The sequence below is a fragment of the Vicugna pacos genome, chromosome 1 (genome assembly GCF_048564905.1).
Source record: "Vicugna pacos chromosome 1, VicPac4, whole genome shotgun sequence".
Taxonomy (NCBI): Eukaryota; Metazoa; Chordata; class Mammalia; order Artiodactyla; family Camelidae; genus Vicugna; species Vicugna pacos.
In genome coordinates this window covers 86,117,073-86,131,049 of record NC_132987.1, presented here as the reverse complement: position 1 = coordinate 86,131,049, position 13,977 = coordinate 86,117,073, and the positions used below count along the sequence as shown (strand labels likewise).

Below are 13,977 nucleotides of genomic sequence, written 5' to 3'. Positions count from 1 at the left end.
CATCCTTTTCATCACAACCACTTTGGTCATTTACCTCAGTAAGTTTGCCTCCGTTAAGTTCCTCTAGAGTCTCTCAAGTTATACTAGAATTCCATCTACACAAGATTCTAGTTCTATTTTCAGCATTATCATAACCATTACCATTCTTTGATGCATTTTCATCTTTGTTGGACAATCCCTTCTTTTGATTATCAACCTTTGTAAAATGTTACTTCAGTTTATCAGGGGAAACAGAGAGGCTATAGCTTTTCTCTGTGCATGAACTGCTTAACAAACACAGTGACCAATCTCTTAGGGACCCTGAAGGAATTGATATGATGGGTCTACTGATCATAATGTGCATCTATTATTTATATAAAAATTTGTGGACTGAAAAGGTAACGGTAAAGTATATTCACAGTTAATATCCTGTAGTAACTGAAATTTGAACTGTGTTTTTAGGGAAAGCTAAGGTTAGTTAAATAACCTGTGGTGAATGAAATTTGTTCATATGGAAACCACAAAGTTAGGAATGTATGTATTTACTCCAATCAAAACTAGACTAGATGTGAACATTGGAATTTGACACAACACTGTAAAATGATTATGAATCAATAAAAAATGTAAAAAAAAAACTAGACTAGATATTAAATTTAGTTGGCAGTGAATGCTTCCTTCATTGATTGATCAGGTGGCTCAGCAGAATTAACAACAAAATAACTTACAGAGTATTTAGCTTTTTCCATAAGCCTTAACAGAAATCCTTAAACACACACTAGTATCCAAGTAAATATAGAATATACATAAAAAGAGCATGCTTATCATGTAAAAACAGCTTCAGGACCAGTGCCCTAGTTGCCCAAACCATGTGGACATACATACTCCTCTTATACAGAAATTCTGGAGTCACCTCTACTTCTTAGCGTCTATATTGGATGCTGCCATCAGCAAGAAAGCCCAGCAGAGACAAAATAATTTTATAGAACCAGCATTCAACTAGAACTTTGAGCTTATCAGTTTCTCAATAAATATTAGCTAAACAGTGCTTTTGTCTCCTCTTCACAAAATTGTTGGTTTATAAGTTTGTCAGCTCACATCATTATCCATGAATATTGAACTTGGCGCATTATCTAATCCTATCATAGCATATTGCACTTTTGGTCCTATAGAGATTACATTCTTTCATCCAACTCAGAATCTTTTTTACCTGTCTAATCACCTCATGTTCTGCCACATGGGTTCTCTGTTCTAAAATACTAAAGAATCTCCCAAATTTTATGTGAATATTGCTTTTATGTTGTATGCAACCACCATTTTGTGTATTTCTTCTATCTATTCGTTCTCTTTATGTAGAGAAAAAAATAAATAACTTAAGAAAATGAAAACATGTATATATTTATATAAATTAATTATAAACATACAAATTATAAATATATAAACATAATAAATTTATATAAACATATAATTTAGTGTATATTCTGAGAATTTACAAAGATTGAAAGTTCTTAGCAAAAAAAAAAAGTTTTAATGTTTTAATAGGAGGGAGATAGAAGACTGTTTTCCCCAAAACTATGATTCTTCAATTTTTTTTTCTATAGAAACAAGAAAAGTTTTTGTTTGTCTTTAGGCAGATACTACACCTTTGTGGTTAGGATCTATAGGAACAGTAAGCCCTAAAAAACTTATTCTCAGTAGTCATGAACTAATGTTAAATTCTTTTATCTGACATTACCAGAGTTCAAAGATTGTTGTAAATGTCAGCAATCAAATCTACAAAGGATATCTCTGAGGATGGGATTAGGAAGCAAACACATCCTGAAGTCAGCTATTAACCTCAAATTATCTCTCTATACTCTAGCAAAACATTTAGGAGACTAGAATCAGGGAAAAGCCACACTAATTGATACTTACTAATAAAGGTCAGCCACAAGTAGTAATTAGACCTCTATGAATACTCAGAAGGCCTGATCCTCTGCCTGTGCTGCAGTCTTCAACTAAAAGCTCTTAGGAGACATTGCCTCACTATGGATGAAGGGCACTCACAGGCTATTATAACATGAAAGTGTTGAAGATTAGCAAAGATGAGCATTAGGATATGGAGCTGGGAGAGAAGCAACTAGGACACAGGAAACAAGAATCAGCAGGCCCACCAGAGCACCACTCGAGCTAAGATCATAGTGAGGAGTTGTATCTCAGTGTCACAGTCAGATGCAAACAAACAAATTTTAGAACCAAGTGATTTAACTGGAGTGAAAAATTCTCAGTTGGTGTGCTAAGCCGTATAATCATGAGATAAATAAGCAAAACATCTTGACCAAAGCTTGGATATTAAGCAAGACTGAGCTAGTGATCAAAGTCTGAGAACATGTATTTTTCCATGGTAGGTCTCTTCCAAAGACCTGGGATTCATATTTTTTACCTTCCTTTCTTTTCTCTCAAATTAGAAGCATGTTGCAAAATATAGCATATATAATAAAAGCATGCTATCATCACCAGCTGCTTCGGAAACACTCTGACTTTGGGTTATGTAATATTTGGTTTTTAAGGACAATGTCTCCACAAGTTCAGATGCTTTGAGGTGGACAAAATAATTGTGTTTCCTACTTTTTCTGGCATTAGGAGTTAATAAGGCCTAAACAATTTATTCTATTTAGCCACAGTGAAATTTCTACTTCATTCAAATGATAAAGATCTTTATCTTTCCTTCACTCATCTACTCAAAGACAAAGATTGATGACCTACAATGTAGCAAGAGCTTTATTCTCCTATTTATTAGGAAAACAAATATAAATAAGAAAGTGTTTTACCTTTAAGAGCTTAGATTCCAGGGAATCTTGAGATGGAGGGAGATGGCAGTAGAAGACTTCAGGATCAACTTTTGGCTGTATTAAGGTATGAACTCAAGCACTTATTGTCTTTCCAGAAAGGTAACTGCAGTAGAAGTTGGTAAATATTCCTACCCTTATACAGGCAAAAACTTTTTGCAAATGATATCAATCAACACAGAAGATCATTAGATATAGGGCTATTAGAAGATAGTGTTTGGAATATTTGGATTGTACAAAGTTGTCTATGATATTGATCTTCACAATGGCAATAAATGGTGACAACATTGTGTAGTGTCAAGAGTGGCATCCATCATTGAATTTATATTTATTTTCATTTTGTACTTATTTAGCATCCATATATTTATGTAATTATATTTATAGTTATATTTAGATATATGTTTTTATCTAATTTATATTTCTTGTAGTCAACTTGTGCAGTGGATATAAATTTTCCAATGTCATATAGAGAGTGGTAATTTTTTCAGTTTTAGTCTTTGGTACATTCCTAATGTTGCAACAATGCTTAACAGCATAACATGTGCACAAGTATTTGTTGATGGCTATGACATGTAACTGCAGGAGTAGAGCTCCATTATCATATTTTTATTACCCTCTACCTGGCAATACTATATTGAGAGAAATGCATCTTTGAAGGGTAACATCAGAATTAATGGTGATTTGATACCAATATTTTGTTAGCCCGTGGAAAACGAACATGTCTCTAAGTAGCCATGTGGGCTACAAGCACGAATGGAAATACATCATTATTTAGAGAGGTTAAAATTTTACAATGTCATTTTTGCTTGATAGTGAGGATTTCCCATTACTAAAGTGTTTTCCGCAATGAAGGATGTGCATAAGATTGACAGGCATTAAACGGAACTGAAATACATACACAGAAGTTCTTCAAGCATCTTTCAGTCTTTTCATTAAATCAAAGATAATGTGAATGTGTTCTTATTATGCCTTTATACCTCACTTATACTAATCTCCTTTAATGAAAGGCAAAGCAGGCTTTGTTATTAGAGCCTTTGTTAGGCAACAATATTTGGCTGGCATTTTAAAAACTTGATTTAAATTTATCTTGCATAGTAATCTTCTATTATAGGAAGTGATAATGCTTTAAAAAAACAATGATATAAAATTTTTTAAAAGACTGAAATTTGGGAAATACCGATTAAAGTCTAAGGATTGATTCATTATTTGTCATGAAGCATAATGGAGAGGTTAAGACTAAAGCTTGGCCTGACCTTAGCATCAAGGTCTTCCACACGACAGTGTATGAAGAAAATAAAGAGATTATAAGGGCAATCTAGAAATTCTAAGAATAATTTCTAATTCCCCTTCCTGGGTCTCTGCAGTTCATACTGCTTGCCCAAATAACAATCTTATTATCCTCACCTTTCTTAAGATTTCCTTATCTTGATTGCCTGCTCAGTCTGACCTGTAAATCTGTAGCTATTTTGATTGTCAACTAGTTTTCATCCTTCAGTTCTGATCCTGGGACAAATACATTCTAAATTGCTCCTGAATTCTGGCTTTACCATAATTTTTCTATATCTTCATACTACCTTGGATTAATTTTCTTCCAAGGCTAGTGCTGTTCCTTTGTTTCCAAACATACTCCTTTCTTCTGCCAAACAATAATCAGTATGGAGGCTGTAAAGAATAAAGAACTTTATTTGGGAATTTTCAATTCAGGAGACACAGATTTGAGTAAAACCAAGCATTCCAGGGAAGAGAATGAGTCAGGGACTTATAAAGGCAAAAGCCACATGTTTGTTCAAGAATTATGATTGACCCTTGATTCCATGCAAGAATGGAAATATTCGTCTTTAAATAATAGGGGGTGTCATGAGTTGTTTTAGGGTAAGGTATTTCTATGAAGTTGCAACCCAAGGGTACAATTCTAACCTTTGTTGTTTTATTATTCTACTCAGAAATGGATCTACTCTGACACTAATGAGGTATAAATAACATTGGTAAAGTCATCTTTCAAAGCCCTGTGCCTAATTATTTTTTATAATTTTGTGTTCTTTTTCTATAAGAGAGCTGGCCAAATTATATAAGCATTGGGCCTCATAAAATGTGGCTGATGACATCTTCAATATAACAGTAAGAATGATGTGGGCATATTTGGAAAATAATGAAACATTTGTAAAGAAATGATGGATACAATCATGGCTTGGACACTGAGGATTGAAACTATCTACTCTTTTACACAATTTAGTTCATTTTCTACCATAATATGATTGTATTATTCCGTTACCTTCATTAGCATAACTTTACTATTCCAGAAGACTCTTATCCAGGCTAATAAATTTATTTTTAATAGAGGAACTTCATGAAAGACCCATGGACTCTTCAATATAAAGCATCAATAGTTTGTATCCTAAGACTCTTTGAACCCTTAACCCCAAAAGCCTTGCTTTGCTATTTCTACCAATCCTAGAGTGTTGTATCCTGATCCATTCCCAATCTTAATCAATCTCTCTCATTGCCCACTTTGAAATGCCCACATTAAATCAAACTGAAACTACTCAGTAAAACTGAATCTTGCCCACCCAAGAGACATTTACAAAGTTCTCTTGACCACTCACAAAGGTCTTCTCGTCTACCATAGTAAGAAATCTACTCAAATCTGTCTTATGAACAGATAGTGTTGGTGATATTTGGGGAGCCAGTTTACAACAACTGACAAGCCCTTTTATGTATCCATACACCTGCAAAGAATCATTTAGCCATACACATGTCTGAATTATGACCACATGAATGTTTTAGAGGATAAACAGATGAGTCCAACCTGGTAACATTCATGGTTACCTTCACTAATTTTATCACCATCCTTTGGAAGACAGAAATCAGAATTTTAACATTTAAACCCTGAATCTGAATTTTTCAACTCCTTTTGGAAATATGTGTGTGGATTTTTATAACATTTGGTTGTTTTTTATGGAAAACAAATGAAACAGTGAATTTTGGGACTTTACTAAATGATTACACATAGGATTTCTTATTCTTTCATAAGATTTCAAGAAAGAGTCTTAAATCCTGAGTTATAATTCCAATGAAAGGAGAAACAGAAGGACAAGTAAAGAATGCTCTGGTCCCCATTTTCAATGTATTCAATCTAGTTCCTAAATATCGTGATTCCTACTCTTTATTTTCTCTATCAACACTAGAGGAAAAAACAGAAGGGGCAATGACTGAAGTCTTCATAAAAGAGAGGAGACAGCATGACAACACTACAAAACTGACTGCTTGAAAATTTTCACTCTTCTTCATTGCCATAGAGACAAAACAGAAACACTTTACCCCTTTTCCCTTATGCAGTCACAATATCCTCTTTTTTCTTTTTCCATTCCTATCAATCCTAATATTCTTTTATTTGTTTGTTTTCTGGGGGATGGTAATTAGGTTTATTTATTTATATTATAATTTTTCTAATGGAGGTACTGGAGATTGAACCCAGAACCTTGAGCATGCTAAGCACACAATCCACCACTGAGTTATATCCTCCCACCTTGATTCCTTTAAACCAACTGATTTTTGATACAATATGTATGGTAATGACATGATGATGTAAGAAAGAGGATGAATGAAAATCAAAGACCCACAGTCTATAAACAGGGACCCTGAAATCCTCTGTGATGACTATGATAGTAATAAGCTTGGTCATAGCTCATATTTGTGGTATTTACTTTCAAGATTGGACAGAGAGGTAGGAAGAAAATAAAGATAGAGCATAAGGATTAATTTGTTAGGAGAGAATGAAAGATGTGAATACCTCAGGTCAGGTCAAGAGGTATGTTCTTGAAGCAGCAGCTTCAGCTCCTTATGACTTTTCCTTTTGACTTTTCTTGAAAAAAGAGTAGTAATGTTTGTTTAAAGAAAGTTCTGGTATGAAAAATTTCCGAAAAAACAGAACCAAAAAAAAAAAAAAAACCAGGCTTGCATAGCAGAAAAAAAAAAAAAGAAGAAGAAGAAGAAAGAAAGAAAGAAAAAGAAAAATCTGCGGTAAAAGATTTTTCTACATTTTTTTTTTGAAAGAACTGAGTAGGTATACATCAGGGGATTAAACTGCCATGTAAGTATGTTAATATTTTAGTAATAACAGTCAATGTGAAACACCAAATGTATGTGACATAAGCAGAAAATATATTCTTCCAATATGTTAATATTTTTCTACAGTTTGAATTATTTTTACAATTGTTTCCACTGTCTATCCTAGTAGTGTGTTTAAGACTCTAAGTTCTAAGAGGTGAAAATCACTGAGTTTGAGTTCTTTGAATACTGCAAGTCAGTTCAGTGTGCACTAGAATTTTGAAAACCTGTGACAACATTAGCTAAGATACTCATTTTCAGTTAGCAATACTTGTCCCACAATTGCTCCTGTAGAAGGCTGTGCCCTCCATGTATGCTTCACTCTGAGTTAGGCATTTGAAATGGCAAATTTACTTCTTTACCTCATATTACTGCTAAAATTAAGAGCTTTTTATTAGCATAATTAGCAAATCCCAACATAAGACGAAAAATTTTTTGAGCATGTGGGTTTCTTGTTGGAATGATCTGTAAGTCATAATTGAAATGCTTAAACTCTTTCCCCACATAAACAGAGAGCATCACTGCACGGCATTATGACACTCTTTACATTATTAAGGAAAAACTGGTTCACAGGTAACAAAAATAACAAAGTAACTCTTTTCAAATGTCTCAGCAGAAGATAAAAACTCATGAAATAATTGTTTCCTAAGTAAATTTTCCCTCATAGTCTTTACTGATCTCCTAGAATCTCCTGTAGTGTCAATTTTTTCCCTCTTGTCAAAAATCAGGCAACAGATCATTTTACCACTGCTCCCCGTCTTGCTTGCTAACATTTGGAGAAGGAAATATAACTCATTTTGAAAGTCATTTGGGTGGCAGCCTTCCTTTTTTCAAAAAAAACTGTGAGAATCACCAGGACGTGAGACTATGGATTTGGGTTTCAATTTACAATTAGAGAAGCATTAATTCCTTGATTCCACTATAGAGGCCAAATATCAGATCACAGAAAGCTATGCAGCAATGCTAAAAGAAGGAAGAATACTACATTTCCAGTCTCCAAAGACCAACACAAACGGAGACTGTATATTCACTGATATGCAGTTATTCGTTCTGAAACAAGGTCCTTTCCATTAAAAAATAAATATTATTTTATTTGACAGATTTGGAATTGTTACTTTGCTTTTAGGAAATCTATAAAAGGGGAAAACTTAGTACCCACGTCCTGGAGCCGAGGCAGCAAGTCAAATAAGATTACTTCTCCAGGGATCACATATGTTTTCATTAACATAAATCAATATCATTCTATCAAAGTCTCATTTGGAGAGGATCAACTGTAGGAGAACTCTTTTACTAAATGTCAAACAAGTCACTTAGGATGAAAATTTTACCCTGGATTTTCTGTCAAACCTCAGTGCTATTCCAAGAAGGAAGAAACCCCAACATGCTGATTTATCCAGCCAGAGCCCACATGAAATTAGTTCACACATTGGGAAGGGGCCCAAGTTATAAGCTCACAACTGGTACAACAGAGCACCCTGGAACGACTTCAACACCACCACCTTGGAGCAGATGAATGTTCCCAGAGGGACATGGCTCTGCCAGCAGCGGACTAGACAGACGTCAGCCTTTACTGCTTCCCTCAGCCACATGCCTTTGTGCTATTAACAAACTGCACAACCATATGTGACAGCCTCGGGCTGAACCAGCAGCTGTGTGCATCACCTGGGCTGATGGAATTGTTCTTCTGAGTATTTGATCTGGGCCCATAGTGTCACAGGATTGTGGAATACTTATTCTTATTAATTAGGTACAGAAGAAAGGTCTACATTCCTGTTAGGCAAGCTTTAAATATCATGGCAAACTTTACTTATCTTATTCTCCTTATAAAGAATTTCATTAATATAAATTTAGATGTAAATCATCACTACAATAATCACCTCTTACTAGAAGTTTCTTTTTTGAATATTTACTTATGGTTTGATATTGACTTATAAGATAATTGAGTCCTGCAATAGTATTATTAGTTATTAAGGCAAAAATCAATAGGGTCTACAACAATAGAAATATAATAAAATGGTAAATGATGTCAACCAGGTGTACACACTTATGAAATTATATTGATCTAAACTTCAATATAATAAACTATAATTTTTTCTTGTCTCAATATCCTGGTAAGTAATCCATTCACAATGTCAGACCTCATGAAGATAAACACCTGATGTGTGCCACAGACACAGAGGTATTTAGTATCAAGAAGACAATTCAAGACATATATTAAGTAGCATCGTTCAGAACACAATGTCATCTATCTTGAATTATTTCAGTAGCAAAATCCTCTTTTCTGATACATCAGAAATCAAAGGAACCTTTGTCACTTGAGTTCAGTCTCAGCATATGTTTTGGAAAGATCTGATAGCTCTATAAATTTGTTTAGTCATATGATCCTTCTTCCCATTTTATGGCAGCCAGAGCATGACTAGGCCACTTAAATAAAGCTCCCAGAAATTTAAATATTGAAGAAATAAAGCATAAGACAAAATTGATAGTCAAAGAATGACTCCATATGGTGGCGGTGGCAGGAATCCAGCTGGAATGGAGTTAAGAGTTAAGCAATATTGACTGCTCAGCCAGTCATCTGAAACACACTATACCTTGGCTATTTGTGCAAACTAGATTCTCAAATCCTTGTGGTATTCTGAACCTAATTCTCTTGCCTGTCTATTGATTCCTTGAGCTAGTCAATATTCCTTCAATACACTTATTTTTTGCTTAATTCAGTCAGAATTGGTTTCTATTGTTCTCAACTGAGTGTTACAGGTATATAGAAAGAAATGTGAGTGTATTAGTGAAAGACTTTTATTCCCTAGGACATTTTTATTCAGTGCTGCTCTAATAACTATATAGCTTTATAAAAATTTCTTGAATAGTCATAATAAAATTTTCAGCTTGGGAAAATTTGTTAATAGTCAATATTTGCTAAATCCTAAGAGATTTCTCCAAGGTTCTGCCTCTTCAATCTTAGGATCCTACCAACATGTCTATTCTGAATTTACTGATAGATGGCTGCTCCCAAGTATGGCATATTTTAAATTATAACATGTTCCAGTGTATTATTCTGTATACTTTTACTCAAAATTTATTTTTGACATTCATGAAGGTAATATAATTTATACAAGTATGATTGGGGCAAATAATCCATTTTCCAACCAACCACTCATCCATATATTGATCTGGAGTAACTAGCCTTCCCCATAGATCTAGACTGAATAATATTCTATCTTAAGAGATTTAATCCCAAATCCTAAGCATTTATTGCAGAACCTATGTCTTTACTTCTATTCTTGGAATAGGGCAGAGCCTTAGTCTCAAATTCTAACTATCAGGAATACAGCACCACATAGTGGTTGTTAGTTCAAAGTATATACTACATCTTGAAAACATACACCCTAAATTCATAGGGTGTCATGGCCTCCCTGGCATCCTAGCTGCACGTTTAGAAGTATCATTCTAACTTTTAATACAGCTATCAGATTCTGGGTGATGATGATGGGGCACACTGTTTGATTATTTGATCCTACTTTTATGTGTTTGCCATATAATGGTTTCCTTGTTTTGAAGTTACATAGGATCTCATTAGGTAAATTAGACATTTTTATGAACTCTCAGATAATGGCCCTGGCTAAGGAAGCAGGCAGGAAAAGGAAACCCACATCAGAAATACATACCAGTTACAGTAAGGATGAAATTCTGCCTCCTTTAAGTATAAGGGGTGTACAGTAGCTTACCATCATACGGCTCATTGATCTCCTTAAAAGTTCTTACCACAGCAAGGAATCCACCTCCATCTTTGCTGCTTACAATCTAAACATTCCTCCCTGGCAATAGCTACATCATCCTTGGTGAGAGGGATCCTATGTAATTGGACCTATCTATAGCCTTTATCTCTGCCACCATGGCATGGGCTTTTTCACAAGCATCAGGTGGCCAAGGAGAGAAACTGGCTGACATGATGTATGACAGATAAGTTATCCTACTCATCAGTTTGTTCAGTTCTTTTCCTTCAGTTGGTGTTCACTGTTGGCCATTGACTGAACACAGAAGTATTTACACTTTTATACTTTCTACTATAGTTTCAATCATACACTTCCTCTCAATACCTTCTTTCTTTGAGCTTCTAATCATATTCATTCTAGGTCCCCTCCCAACCAGTCAAGCCAATCATTACTGCTCCAAAATTTGAAAACCCTTATCACCAACCATTTCTTCCCTTTTTTGCAAAATTAATGGCCAGATACACTGATCAAAGATCTTCCAGGTGGAAGGATTCCCTCTCAGTAATATACTTCAGTACTAACTCCAACAGAAGCTATACTGCAGTGAAAATCCATTTCCATATTCCAGACAACTTAAGCATAACCCAATCTGAGTTTGCTTGCCTGTTTGTTTTCTCCTGTATCATGTGGTCATAGGAAAGGTCCTATGGTGCCTATGGTGTAAATTAAAGACACATTTAAGCAATGGATGTGTGTGACACTGGGTCTAGGCTGTTGTTATCAGCAAAGTCCATTTAACATTTCTGGGAAATAAATGTAGAATGTGGGGAATAAAATAAAGTCTAACCTTTTTTTCCCCCTATTGGGCTTCATCAGTCTGTCTCTAAACTACAAAACCAATTTATAACTGGCCTGCTATGCCAGAGACAAAAGAAATGAGACAAAATTCCCTATGCCCAATATTTTATGAACTTATATCAGAACAAAGGCCTTCAAAAGGGATATGGGGTCTCCACCACTGAGGTAATACCAGTCCCTGATTCTCCTGCTAAGGATCATCTTATTCTCCTCCCTAACCCTCTTCCTACTGCTCCCTCCCTAACCTCTTCCTTCTTAGATCCTGACTTGAGCCATAGGCCAGACAGGCCTCCTCCATTACTCGGTCCAGCAAATACACAAAGCAGGACTAATTACCTGTGAGAGTACAACAACCCACCAGGAACAGTACTCCCTTTGAAGCAAGTCCCCAGTGGAGAAGGAGGGCTCGTCCAGGTACCCACCCCATTTACCACTCCCAATCTGTATAATTGGAAAAATCATAGTAAGGGATTGAGGAAAGATCCAGAGGGATTCCTAAATCTGACTAGGAGAATCTTTCAGACCCATGAACCTAGCTGGGGTGACATTCAAAGCCTCCTTCAATGTACTCCTAACAGGGGAAGAAAAGGCCATGATCTTTCAAAAGCCAGAGTGGAAACAGACAAAGAGAACAGAAACAATGCAGGCCATGTTATTTTCAGACCAGGGAATCAAGCATTCCTGGAAAATGAACCCAATTGGGACCACCAAGACACTGCGTGGAAGACAGAGGCTAACCCATTATAAAAATATGATCCTAAAGCGAATCCAGGCAGCAGGAAAGAAACACGCCATGGGAATAAGATAAAGGAAATCAACCTGGAGCTGGCAGAAAACACTTTGGCATTTCTAGAGCACATCGGGGAATCCCTCTGAATCTATATACTACCACTGACCTTGAGTCATTGGAAGGAACACACTCATGAGGTCCTATTTCATTTCTCAAAATGCCCTAGACATTAGGCATAAACTTCAGAAACTGGAATTAGAACCAGATACCCCTACCTCTCACCTGGTGGAGGTTGCTTACTGGGTGTTTAATAAATGAGAGGAGAAGTCAGAGGATTAAAAAGGTCCAGAGGCAAGCTCACCTGCCGTCCTCCAGTGTCGACGAGTCAGCACAGGAATCTGGACTAACTTCCCACAGAGATTCTCAATTACAGTGAGTGATCCCCTGGCCCCACCAAGGGATAGCAAGCCAAGGAGACTAGGACTGAATCAGTGGAGCATATGTTAACAACAGAGACACTGGAACGGAGAATGCCCTCGCAGCCACCAAAGGGAATGGAATAGCAGATCCTGGCCACTACCTCCACTGCTGCTGAAAAGATGGAGCTGTTAGCCCTCACCTGAGCCTTAGAGATTGGGACAGGAAAGATATTAAATGTCCACATAGATTCCCAGTATGCAATGCCATCTTACACGTACATGGGGCTATTTAGAAGGAAAGCTGTATGCTTTGGAGAATAAACAGGTAAAACGTGGCTCTGGCATATTGAAGCTCTTAGAAGCAGTACAGCTTCCAAAAAAGGTGGCATTGATTCACTGTAGAGGTCACCAAAAAAGGAATGCAGCACATCTCCAAAAGGTTAGAGAAATGTTGGTCACTCAGTAATGGAGTCAATGCTTTGTGACAAACATATGGAAAGGTAGCTGAGGAGATCTCCTCCTCCACCTGGGTTATGACAAGGCCCAAATCAGCAGGAAGAAGTAGTTACAGAAGGCAAACTTTGGCCCCTCAGCACCCATCGATAATGAGAAGCAGGACAGAGGAGGAACTGATCACCTGCACAGCCCATTAACAATTCCCAGAAAATAAAAATAGAATCTGAGTAATAAGATAAAGTCTAACCTTTTTTCCTTTGTGCTTTGTCTAGTTCTACTTGCTTGTAGGTTGCTGTGCACAGACGCCTCGCACCTGGCCCTTCAGACCGGAGCTCCTCGCACAAAATGGCTGCACTGACACCTCAGCTCCGCAAGCACCTCAGCTCAGCGCAGAGACGCTGCCCCGACACCTCTGTTCAAGATGGCGGCAGCGTGCTGTGCGTAGAGACGCTGCGCCGAGCACCGCGATCTGGAGCATGATCAGCACAGCTGCGCGCCTCGCGAGAACTCCGCCCCTCCGCGCTCCAGTGACGGGATCCCTATAGAGCAGCCCTCCTCACGGCCAACAGGGAGAGCGTGTGCTCTAGAGCTCGGGCTCACACCTCTCCGTTCTCTGATCAAAGGGTAACGCTTTCCTTTGCTTCTGAAGCTAACTCGATCTCCTGTTGGCTTGACGAACTCTGGGCAGGAGGACCCTTGGTGGAGACTGATTCGAGAAGGTAAATAACACTATCTTTTGATGTAATTTCTCGCGCAGCCTGGACTTATTAATACCCTAACTGAATGTACTATCGTGTAGTGTATTGCTGCTGTTCCACCAAAACGTATGACTTAGTTTAGGTGACAATACTACCAGAACGACTCTGATAACATAGTCACATTTTCTCTCA

The 13,977-nt window shown here is 36.8% G+C and overlaps 1 long non-coding RNA gene across 2 annotated transcripts in view; it reads right to left on the bottom strand.

Moving 5' to 3' along the window:
* The window catches only part of LOC140698072 (uncharacterized), a 175,736-nt gene extending 162,252 nt beyond the window's left edge, over positions 1–13,484 (bottom strand). For both annotated transcript variants that reach the window (XR_012075491.1, XR_012075492.1), the window contains exon 1: positions 13,335–13,484. This is a non-coding gene — a long non-coding RNA (uncharacterized lncRNA). The remainder of the gene's footprint in view (positions 1–13,334) is intronic.
* Positions 13,485–13,977: the final 493 nt, after the last annotated feature.